The sequence below is a fragment of the Tupaia chinensis genome, unplaced genomic scaffold (genome assembly GCF_000334495.1).
Source record: "Tupaia chinensis unplaced genomic scaffold, TupChi_1.0 Scaffold000473_1, whole genome shotgun sequence".
Classification (NCBI taxonomy): domain Eukaryota; kingdom Metazoa; phylum Chordata; class Mammalia; order Scandentia; family Tupaiidae; genus Tupaia; species Tupaia belangeri.
This window is the reverse complement of record NW_006159982.1, coordinates 4,650,523-4,663,285: the sequence shown is the minus strand read 5'-3', so window position 1 is coordinate 4,663,285 and position 12,763 is coordinate 4,650,523.

Below are 12,763 nucleotides of genomic sequence, written 5' to 3'. Positions count from 1 at the left end.
CCACACCCCCAGCCACCATGCCACCTGCTGGCCCCCACTTTTCCATTTACAAGTTGCAGAATTCATGGTAGATTTTTCTTAACGTTCCCCCCTACCTTCAAAAATAAAAATCAGAAGTCAGCATGTTGACAAGAGCTATATACAGACTTTCATGTATAAAGGAGTCTTCAAAACATTAACGGAAAAGACGTAATGTGAAAAAGCTCTGTATGGTCTTCAAAACTTTCACACCAATATGAACTCATATGTGATTTCCATTTCCCATGAACTTTTGAAGTCACCTGGTACTTGGTTCTGTGATTGAGAAGCCTTAGGTTGGTCTTTATCTTCATGGGCTCTTGAGGTCTGATGGTTGGAAGGAAACTGAAGACTTCTAAGACATTAAAATAGCGTGACTATTCCTATTTTTGTATTACTTTTGACACTTTTTAAACATTAAAGATATTTGTTCTTACATTTGCTTTCTTTTGAGAACAGAAGGGAAAGACATAAAGACAACACAGCAGGACTTCATAACCATTTCCAGTTTGAGGTTAGAACTCTAAAAATAATGATCAAAGTTAGGGCCGGCTGGATGGTGTATTGATGTAGGCATTAGGCAGCTGGATCCCACAGGGCCAACTGCACAGTTCCGGTCCAGATCAGCAACTTGAAAAACACACCAGGCATGTGTGCGTGCATGCTCAAAATCCTGAGAGAAGAATGGAGAAAGACTTCGATGTGACCCTAACACCTTAGGGGATGATTTCTCTCTGTGTCTCTCTCTGGCAAGTACACATATCCTATCGCAAAAACTAAATAAAAGAGGTCTTCCTTCAACCCCTGTCAAGCAAGCCTATTAGGAAGTGAGTAAATTTAATAAACACCCAACTGCACTAAGTATGCATCACCTCATTTGCATGTCTATGAGGGTACAAGTGCAGTCAATGTGGGCAAACAGCTGTCGGCTCTCCGTTTGTGTGGATATGTAAATGAGGCTCTGGGAAATGTATCTGGATCAAAAAATAGCAAACCTAGGGCTGGAAGGGAGTTTTAGAAGCCATCTAGGACAACCTGTGGCATAGTACATTTAAATCATACCCCCTTTGGTCTGCTTGTTAAGGTCAATCAAGAGGGTACTCTTTAAAGAGCTCGAAAAGAGCAACACATGCATGCGTAGAAGAAAACAACAGTCCACAATGTATTTGTAAATTTCTTAACCATTCAGCCTAGTAGGAGGTATAGCATGATCATTTCATTCTGGAATCCTCATTATTTAAAAAACTGGATTCAAAACCCACTTGCAGTCAAATAATATATCTACATCAATGACCTGCTGCCTTTAATTTCTGTGGTCACTATTTGTGTTCTCTATCATGGGCAGTATAATAAGACCCAAGTGCTCCAATATTGGGAAGAGCAGGTAAGATGAGGATTGTAGATGAGTTGTGTCCTTTACGTAATTTCAAAAAAGGATACACTCCTCTAAAACTCAGACATATAATTAAGTTCTATCACCTTTCTCTATTTCCATAGTCTGTGGTAAAGTGAAATTTAGCCAGAGAGCTTTATAGAAATAAGCAACAACCAGCAGGTTTTTATTTTTTTTTAACCCCTAAAGCCTTCTGTAAAGATTAAGAAAAAAAAAAAAAATCCTAGCAATGAATCAGAGTGTATGGGTGATGGGAGGAGATAATGTTATGAGCAGTTTCCTAAGTGGGTCTACCATGAAAGAGAAAGATATACATTTCTAATGTGAATCCACCCAGAAAATCACACTAGGAAATATGCTGGCCATGATTATATATTACTAAGAATGTTCACAGTCCTGTGCTGCATTGGAAACACTTTTCTCAGTGACTGTCCCATTTTATGAGTCTTAACAGAGTCACCCTCCGAAAGACTTTTATGCTGTGCTATGAGGAGAGACCCTTCAGCAGGTGCCACAGACACCGTCTGACCCACGGGAGCTGAACGTGGCATTTGTTGCCAAATTCTTATTTGTCCTTCACATGAGTCCATATTGACTGCTTCGAAAACTCTTTGTATGAGCTATTATTTTCAAATTGTTTCCCAACTTATACTGCAATTGAAAATTGGACAGCTTTTCAATTGCTCTCGCATTCCAATTGATTCCCAATACAGTTTTTCAGAATTAAGAATATCAGTCTATTCTCTTCCCTGGCATCATGTTGACTCTGTGTGGCTTTCATTTAAATATTGCGGTACATTTTGTGCCTGCCTCTGTGTTAAGATAACGTACAAGCGATCAATTACATTTATTATCTCTTCTCTTGACTCTATGGTATGTATTGCTTGGAAGGAAAAAAAAACTAGATATAATGTCTTCGCTTCAAGGTCTCTTAGGATTTGCAGCTGAACTTGGTTTTTGCTGCATCAGATGGGTCTCAAGGTTTGCGATGGATACTTTAAGGCACGGCAATTGTAATGATCAAATGACTAATATGTTTTCTGAATAAATACATTCTAACACTGGTAGGTTATCGGATCAAATCAATAAATATGTATTGAGTGATTACTATGTATAAAGCCCTATGCTAGGCCTTGGAGGATGGGAAGGGGAGTGTGTTTTGAACATTTTAAATTCTTGGGAACATCTAAAAATTACTCAAAGAGGAAATAATAGAAGAGAAGGAAAGAATCATTTAATTTGTGTAAGGCATTTTTGAGTGTTGTAAAAATCATTCTGTATGTTCTGTGTCTGTGATCATTACCAGTAGTCCCCATTTTCAGATGGGACAATTGAAGAAGGGGGAGAGTGGTTCAATGTATTTCTCAAGGTCATACAGCAATACAGATGCAAAGATGAGCTTGCTACTCTAAGTGGCTCTCTCCTGGCGTTGTGTTCAAACTCCTATGCTATGAACGCTTGTTACTGTTGTCGGGATGTGGGGAGGTCCAGGTTTTGGCTCGGCTGAGCTTTGTTAAGGGTGTTTACAACATCATTAATTGTCATAAAACTGTTAGAATTTAAATTTGCCTGATGCAACTGGTCTTCTTCTATCGAGAGAGGTTTCTCTCTGTGCCAATGATTCTGAGACTGTTGTTTTTCTATGACCGAAGGGGAAAAAAATCCTTCTTTGTTTTGTCTTTATTCATGAGAGAGTGCACGTGCACACATGAGAGTGAGAGAGAGACAGAGAGAGATGGAGAGGACCGCGTCCTCCCAGAGATCCCTCTTCCTCCAGTGTTCTGGCCCACCAGAGCTTGGGTGCTGTGCATGCATGGCCAGTGTGTTTCGGGCTGATGGGGCCTGGGAGTTGAACAACAGTTATCATGCAGGATCTGGCTTCTCTGTAGTAGACCATTTCTGCCCAGGAGTTCCTCCCAACGTTTTCTTGGGAAAATGATCAAACATTTGGTAAATGGACAGACTTTCACAGCAAGCACCCATATACCCATTTCCTTGGTACTGTCATTAAAACTTACTATACTTGAGCAGAAACAGGCTGCCGAGAAGCCGAGCGCCTCTGGGAGAGTAGGAGAACTCAGGTTTATTACACTGGGGGAGTTCGCACTCCAAGCTCTGGGCCCAGAACAAGCACAATAGCAGGGGAGGAGGAGAGGGGCTTCACACACAGGAAAGTCTGTTTTGAACTGACTTGGGCTGATCTCATGGTCTGCAGCTGCTGGGCACAGTCGCGCATGCGTGGGGCAGTCCAGTCAAACTGGCTAGGGCCAATCTTGCTATCAGCTGCCGGGCCCAGCTCACACGTGGGAGTGTCTGGTCAGACTGGCGTGGGCTGATCTTGCTATCTGAGGTCTTTATCTGCTGAGCCCAGACACTTACAGGGAGCTGATCAGGGCCAGCAGGCTACAGTATTTTCCCGAAGCATCACAAGGAGTTTGCAGGAACAAAACAGCATTTGGTTAGGTGTTTATGGGAATTAAAAAAAAAAAAAAATTCCCTGCACAACAGAGTCCACATCATACTTGCTTGGTCAATACCAATCCATTCTTCTATTCACCTCTCAATCCAACTTAATTTTTTTTTTTTTTTGAGAGGTTTCTGCTATAGGGCACATGCACTCTCCAGAAAGACAGAGAGAGACATAGAGACAGAAAGCGAGAAATCACACACCCCCCAGGGCAGATGGTCACACTGCAATCCCTTCTCCTCCATTCTCTTCTCGGGATCTTGGGCACGCACGCACACGCTCCAGGGGTGAATTTAAGCCATTGGGTCTGGGACTCGAACCGCAGCCAACTACATAGGAGTCCAGTGACACAGCCATTATGCCATCTGCTGACTCCCCAACTTAATTTTTGAAGCCTTTCAAAGTAAATTGCAAATCTAACATTTTGGAAATTATTTTCACCACAGGGCAAAGAGGCTTATAATGATGACATCATAATTTGGGAAGAAATAATAATAATTAATTCAAACAAATTTGTTCAAGATTCTCCTAAGTATTGACTAGCCTTACATGTATGTGGTGGTGCATTCATTAGGGGAAAGACAGATTATGGTAACTTCATTCTACAAATTAGAAAATTGAGCCTTGGAGCTGAACTGTCAAGGCCAAGGTTACTCAGGAGTGGCTTTTCCAAACCCAGATGACTTCTTCCAGCTCCTGACCCAGTGTGTGTTTCACTAGACCATGCCCTCTTTCCTCTTTTGTTAAAATTTCAAGATAAGTTTAGTAACTAGTTCTTTTTTTTTAAATTTATTTCTTCCATAACTGAGAGAGACAGAGAGAGAGAATCAAATAAATACACACAGCCTCCAACAGGCTCTTGATGCCATGACCCGCTCTCAGACACAGCCAACAGATCAGAGGCACACATGCTTTTGGTGTGCTCAGGAAAGTTCCAGATGTGAACTCAGAACCTCCTCAGTTAGGCCAGACCCACAGAGCACTGCATTTTACCCCTGTGCTGCCAACTGGACCCTCAGTTACATGAATATTTAAATAATTGGGCATATGTCATAACCACTACCTTAGTGAACCTACACTCTTGCTGTGTTTGGTTTTTTGGTTAAGCGCATCTCCAAACCTTCTATGTAAAGTGTTAGGGCCCGGAAGGCATATCAACCTCTCTGTAAGCTGTTGTGTGTGCTGAGACTATGGCTATTGCTTGCAGGTACCCTGTATCGACCCTATTTGCAGGTTTTTTTTTTTTTTTCTTTCTTTTTTTTTTTTTTTTTTTGAGAGGTTTTTGCTATAGGGCGTGTGCGCTTGCCAGAAAGACAGAGAGAGACAGAAAGTGAGAAGTCACCCCCCTCCCCGGTCAAATTAAGATAAATAAATAAATAAAGTTAAATAAAATAATTCTTTAAAATAACAAAAAATAAATGAGTATCAAGGACCAGCCTGTTGGATCCCACATGGCCAACTGCATGTTGTAAGTCCAAGACCCAGTGGCTTGGAAAACACATCTGAAGGGTGTGTGTGCTTGAGTGCCCAAAATCCTGAAAGGAGGGGGAGATAGAGAAGAAGGGATTACTGTGTGATCATGCCCCGTGGGCGAGGTGCTTTTTTGCTTCTCCCCATCTCTGACACTGCAGTGAGCACACATGCCTTTTGGCAAAACTGAAAAACAAAACAACACTAGTGTCAGATTCCCATCACTTAACCAAGTGTAACTGTCCAGTGATTTTTCTGTTGCAGGTAGTGTAAACTCAGGCCTGCTCCCATATTTCTTGATATTTCTATCATTTTCTTTCTCCTTATTGTGTTTTCTCTACCTTGTACACGTCAAACCTTAGGGACTTTTTTTTCTCTTCTCAGAATTTTTTTCCAGCTTTTTAAAGGCTGATTCAGTCTCATTATCAAGTCACGGCCTATTGATTTATTTTCTGATGTATTTTATTGTCTATTCCCTCTCACTTGAATGTGAGCACCCAGTTCAGGGCAGAGAGGAGCCATTCGCGTAATAAATATTTGTTGACTGAAATAATAAATGCGTCTTTTGCCTTTTGCTATTGAGCGAGTCATCTTTTTCCTGTTGATTTTCAGGAATTCTATATGCAATCAGCAAAGGATGTCTCCCTTTGTCTTCATCAGAATGTTGAAGACAGTTTTCCTATTTATGATTTGCTTTTTAAAATTTATTTATGATATTCTTTTTCTTTTTTTCATAGAGAAGTTTTACATTTCTGTGTGATTAACCTTTTGGTTATTTACCTCCTGGTTCTTTTCAATGGTATCCTGATAAGAAAAACTTTTCCTAACTAAATATTGTAGATTAGAAAAAAAAAATCCTGTATATATTTTTGCATTTCTATGAATCCAATGTGTACATTCTGTTAAAATATGCTTTACATAGTAAGAAATTTGTTTTTTTCTCTGATGTTTAACTAATTGATAAAAAGTTATCTTTTGAATAATCCATGCTCTACTCAATAACTCATTTCTCATATAGGCGATTCCCATTTATTCTCTGAGGCTCTATCTAGTTAAGTAATCTGTTCTTATAAAGTAACAGATGTATTAATATTTATTTACAATAGCTTAAACTGTGTTTTGCTGTCTGGTTGGGTGAATCCCTCCTAGTTATTCTTGATATACAAGACTTTCTAGGCTATTTTCCTATATGTATTTTTCCAAGAAAGCCTTTTTTTCGTTTTGTTTTGTTTTTAAATGTGTCTGAGGGCATGTGCCCTCACCAAAGAGAGAGGGAAAATAAAAAAGCACCCCCAGGGGGCATGGTCACGCCTCAATCCCTTCTTTTCCATTTCTCCCTCTTTTGGGATTTGGGGCATGAACACATAGATGCTCAGCATATTTTTCAAGCTGGCTAGTTCAGAATTTGCACCTTGCAGTTGGCCATCTGGGATACTGTCACCTTAAGCACGAGGCCATGCGCTGGCCCCTCGATTTCTTTTAAATCAATTTATCAAATTCTAAAAACAATTTATTGGCATTTGGGGGGAACTGTATTTTTTTTTATGTTACTAGGAAGTAAAATGTTCTTTTAAAAGACTAAACAGTCTGAAGACTCCCAATCCTGGGAACAGCATTTATCGGCGTTTATTCCTCTCTACTTCAACATTTCTTTTTTTTTTTTAAAATATTATTTAAATTTTGTTTATTATTATTATTTAATTTGCTATAGGGAACATGTACTTACCAAAGAGAGAGAAAGGGAGAGTGAGAAAGCAAGCTGCCAATGAGAAAGAACTGTGGTCAGCAATGTGGGAGTCCAACACCTTAAGCACTATGCTAACTCTGGCCCCTTTACCATTTTCTCAGTAAAAATAGAATTTCTGAGGCCAGACTCCCATGTGCCAATGGCAGTTTGAGTCCTGGACCTGGCAGCTTGCTTTCTCACTTTCTCTCTCTCTCTTTCCCCCTCCCTCCCTCCCTCTGTCCTTCTCTGGTCAAATTAAAAATAAATTACTAAAGTTAAATAAAATAATTATTTTTTAAAAAATAGAATTTCCATCTCATTCAGAGTAAAGCTTCCGACGCCTTTTAAGCTGCAGTCTGTCAGCTGTTCTTCAACTCCCGTGGACCTTCGGGACCCCATCTCCTAATATGCTTCCCTCAGTCAGCTCATTTCAGCCATACTGGCCTTTCTGATCATCCAGGAACATCCACATTCATCTCAAGATTCTGTGTGCCTGTTATTCCCTCTGCCTAGAAAGCCGGTATCTTCCTAGGTAAGCTTCATAGCTTACTCCTCGCCTTTTTCAGAACTCTACTCAAAAGCCAGTGCCTGATGACACTTGTCTTGACCACCCTACACAAAATAATGGCTCCTTACTTTCCCCATATTTGCCGTTGCCCTAATCATGAATTTTCTCTTTAGCACTTAGCCCTACCTCATTCGTTACACATTAGCCGGTCTATTAGTTTATTGTTTCTCATCTGTGAGTAGAATATAAGCTTCAAGAAGACAGTGCTTGGTTCTCTGTTGTACTGCCAGAGCCTGTAATCATGCTAACCCTCCGTATGCACTCACTAAATGCCAGGATGTCTTTTCTTATTATAGCTACATGCCTTGCTCATTCGTTATTTATTTCCGGTGTTTTCATTAATTTATTGCACTTTTAAATGAAATTGCTTTTCTGTTTTATGACTGGTTATTTGTGATATAAATGTTTCTTACATCCAATGATCTTTATAGATTTTTAGCTGATTCTCTTGGGGTTTCATATTACAGCATTATCTCATTAGCACACGGCAGCAATTATTTATTTTCCCTGCCCATATTTGGATATTATATATCATTTCTCATCTGACCACATTCAGTAGAAACTGCCGAAAGATAGAATGGAGATAGTGTGCTTGATCAATCTACTTAATCATGGTTTAGTAACAAAGGACCCTTCTCCCTCCCGCTATTTCAGAGGCTTCCAACAGCGGAGACTTACTTCTCACTTAGAGTTCATGTGCATTATCAGTCAGCTATAGCTCTTTTTTGTTGTTGCCTTCTGTCTTAAATCTAAGTCGTGGCCTCTGATTGGCGCACTGTGATCTCATGGGAGGTGGAAAGAAGACCATAGTGCAGTCATGAGATTCCTCTTCAAGATTGTTTAGGAGTGTCGCCATTACTTTTGGTTGCAATAAGTTGTCTTGCAAGTCACATGGAAGTACTACTGTCAGCTAGATGGGAATATATAATTCTCCCATAAGGAAAAGACTGCAAGTCCCATAGCTAAGTCTGCTCTTGAAGGGGTAGAGGTCTATAATCCTCTCATAGAGGCTATATTTGTTTACTTGTTTTTAATTGTCAGAGAGCACATATACTTGCCAGAGAGAGAGAGAGAGAAACAAACAAACAACAAGCACCCTCCCTCCATGGAGTATGGCTATACTGTAATCCTTTTTCCTCATTTCTCCATCCCATTAGGATTTTTGGATCTGCACGCATATGCACCTACCATTTATTTTAAGCCACCAGGACCGGGATTTAAAACAAGGCCGACCATGTGGGATCCAGTTTTCTGTGCATAGTACTTCCCAATGTGCTATGAGGCCAGCCCTACACTATTTAGAACAATAAAGCAAATCTTGGGCACAGTCACTACTTTTCGTTCTTCACTATGAGAATGTCTAGCAAATTCCTGTTATATATAAAAGTGTTTTCTCTGACTTATATTCTTTATCATATTATGTCTGTTGGTTTTCTTTTCAAATTGGTAAGACTTTTGTCTAGCTGAATACTCTCAGATGACTTTTTGAAGTGTCTATTTGTGATCATACTTTTAATAAAATAAAATAAATATTAAATTCATAGATGATCTAGATCATCTGGTACTGACTCATGTCCTGAAATAAACCTGCTTGTTCATTTGATTTTGTTGTTGACAAGTTTTGCATTTTTTGTATTTATTCCTTCATCCAATCCATATTTATTGAACGTTTCCTCTGCATGAGACATTGTGCTAGGAATTAAAAAGACAGCCACAAATAAGAAGTTACCATGTCCCTTTTTTGAATGTGTAATCTGGTGGAGATCACACAGTGTTTGGTTGTTGTTTCTTATTTATTTAATCTTTTAAAAAGATATATTTATTTACTTATTTTGCTATAAGGTATATGTGCTCTCTGGAGAGAGACAGAAAGAGAGAGAGGGAAAGTGAAGTGACCACACTGTGGTTCCTTTTTCTCTTAGGATTTTGAGTACATACACAGAAACATCTGGAGTGTTTCTCAAGCCGCCAGGTCTGGGACTTGAACTGTGCAGTCAGCCATGTAGGATCCAGCCACCATAATCTCTGCACCACCTGCTGGCCCAAACCACATGTTTTAAACTGAATTATTTAATTACAATTGAAATAGAAAATAAAATGCTGCAAAAGAATATATAGCCTAGAGAAGGCTTTTACATGGGCAATATTTGAATCAAACATCAAATATGAATATGAATAATTTAGGCAGAAATGATGAGGTATAATTAAGGAGACAGAGAATTCCAGATGGGCCAGCTGGTAGCATGGTGGTTAAAGCAGCTGGATCTTACATGCTTGACTACACCGCCATGAAAAACATTGTAGACACATTTGTGCACCTGCCCCAAATCCCAAAAGTTGGGAGAAATAGAGAAGGGATTGCAGTGTGACCATTCCCCATGGGTGTAACCATTCCCATGGTGTACTTTCTCCTCTCCCTCTCTCTTTCTCAGGTGAGCACATGCACCTCTGGCAATTAAAAAGTTAATGAATTTAAAAGCAAGGCCAGGAGAAAGCATGGGGCATGGTGGTAACGGCACTGGAGTCCTCTATGGCCAACTGTGGTTGGAGCATTAGAGTACCAGACCCTGCAGCTTGTAAGTCATACCAGCCATGGGTGCATGCGTGCCCAGAATCCCAGGAGGAGAATGGAGAAGAGACTGAAGTATGGCCATCCCCCGGGGGCAGGAGGGGGGATAATTTCTCATTTTTCCTCTCACTGTCACTCTATGTTTCTCTCCAGTGAAAGCATGTGCCCTATGGCAAAAAACGTATTAAAAAAAAAAATAGCAAGGCTAGTATGGCGAAGACGCAAAACGCAATTTGGAGAGCAGCCTGAGGGGAAGATAGGGTAGACCGGACCAACTGCAGAGAGGTAGGCTAAGAACTTCTCCATCGTCTTTAGAACCATAGAAGATTTAGGTAGATCATTTTAGTTGTAGGGTCAACAAAGATTGGAAGAAAGAAATAGCCTTTTATGGTGACTAGTTAGGAGAATAATAGATTTAGTTATGTAGGAGACAATAGTATACTTTTGAGTTCTGGCAGTGCAAACGGGGTGAAATAGACAGGCTGAAGAAATATTCAGGACATGAAACTATTAGGATTTGATCATTGGATATGTATATATAGAAAGAGTCAAATGTGTGTTTATAGATAGAGATAGAGAGATGAAGGAGAAGGGTCAAAGCTATATGATTTATAATACTTGATGTTTGATGAGGTCATTACTTAAAAATAAGAGGAAGAATAGGTTTATGGAGGAGATCATGAGTTTAATTTTGGAAAGGAAGATATCAAATAAAAGGGTAGATATGTGAATCTGGAGCTCAGAGCAGGGTGAGACAGAGACAGAAAGTTGAGAGTTCATCAGGGCTATTCAGTCTCTGGGCTAGAAGGAAGATTGCCTAGACAGAAACATTAAGCTTAGACTAAAAGAGGACCTTAGCTAGTCTTTGACAGGAGCACTCCAATATTTAATTTAGAGGAGGATCACCCAGCAAAGACTGAGAAGAAACTTAAAGAGCTAGAGGGGAATGGGTGTGGATTATAAAGGTTAAGGGAAGAGAATAATTTAAAGGGAGATGCAGTTGGGGCCAGTCCCTTAGTTTAGTATTAAGGGAACTAGACCCCAGATGGCCACCTATGGTTTGGATCTCCACCCAGCAGCTTGAAAAACATTCTGGGAGTGTGCGCATGCCCCATATTCTGATGAGACGGTGGAACGGAGAAAGTGAAGATTGTAGCATGACCATACTCCCTTTAGGGGGATGGTGATTTCTTTTTCTCTCACGCCTGTGCATGCCCACAAGCACACGCATCCTCTGACAAATAAATAAATGTGAGATGTAAGTCATCAGTATGGAGTGCTGTTTTACCAGTCATGAGTACGCAAAATATTCACTGGCAGGAAACATCTTAGGGTGGAATAAACAAAAAAAAACACATTGGTGTTGTGAAGTTTGGGGCAAATGTGGAACTAGGGGCCAGAGAGTGGCTCAGCAGTCACACAACACTCTGCCATGCTGTACTCACATGGAAAGGTCCCAGGTTTGAATCCTGAGGCCTCCCTGTATATGCTGGGCAAGTGTTCCCAATTTCTAGGCTGACTGAGGCTCAGGTGACCTGCAGCATGAAGGTTCTGTTGGGGGTACCAGTTTCTCTTTCTTTTTCTCCCTGATGAAATAAAAACAAATGTTAAAAAACAATGCAACGAGCCAGCAGGTGGTGTGGTGGTTAATGGAGCTGGACTCCCACATAGCTGACCACAGTTCAAGTCCCAGACCTGGCAGCTTGCTTTCTCACTTTTCTCTCTCTCTCTCTCTGTGTCTCACTCTGGTCACTTTTCTTTTCTTTTCTTTTCTTTTCTTTCTTTTCTTTCTTCTTTCTTTCTTCTTTCTTCTTTCTTTCTTTTTTCTTTTCTTTTCTTTTCTTTTGTTTTTTTTTTTTTAAGAGACATTTTTTGCTATAGGGCGTATGTGCTGGCTGGATAGAGAAAGAGAGACAGAAACCAAGAAATCATCCGCAGGAGAGGATGGCTATGCTACAATCCCTCCTTCTCCATTCTCCTCTCAGGATTTTGTGCACGCATGCACATGCACCCAGCATGACTTTTAAGTTGCCAGGTCTGGGACTTGAACCGCAGTTGACTATGTCCAGTAACATAACTATTATGCTATCTGCTGGTCCCTTCTTTTCTTCTTATTTGCCAGAGAGCATGTGTGCTCACTAGAAAGAGACAGGAGAGTGAGCGGGAAAGCACCCCCAACGCAGAAGGGTTATAGTATGGTCTTCCTTCCTCTATTTTCCCATCCCATCAGGATTTGGGGCATGTGCACACACACACACACACACACACTCACACACACACACGCACACGCACTCCTACTGTGTTTTTCAAGCCCCTAGTGCCGGCATTCCAATTGCAGTTGGCTATATTGGATCCAGCTCCCTTAACTGCTAAGCTAAAGGCTGGGCCTGGCTTCATTTTTAATACTGTCTTGGTCAGGTTTTGGTCTCAGAATTATGTTGGACCCAAAATAATAAACTAAATACTGTCTATAGGAATACTGTTTTGCTAGCAATTTGATTTTGCTAACAATCATCTATAAACTGTAGATTTTTTAAAAAGAATTATTTTAT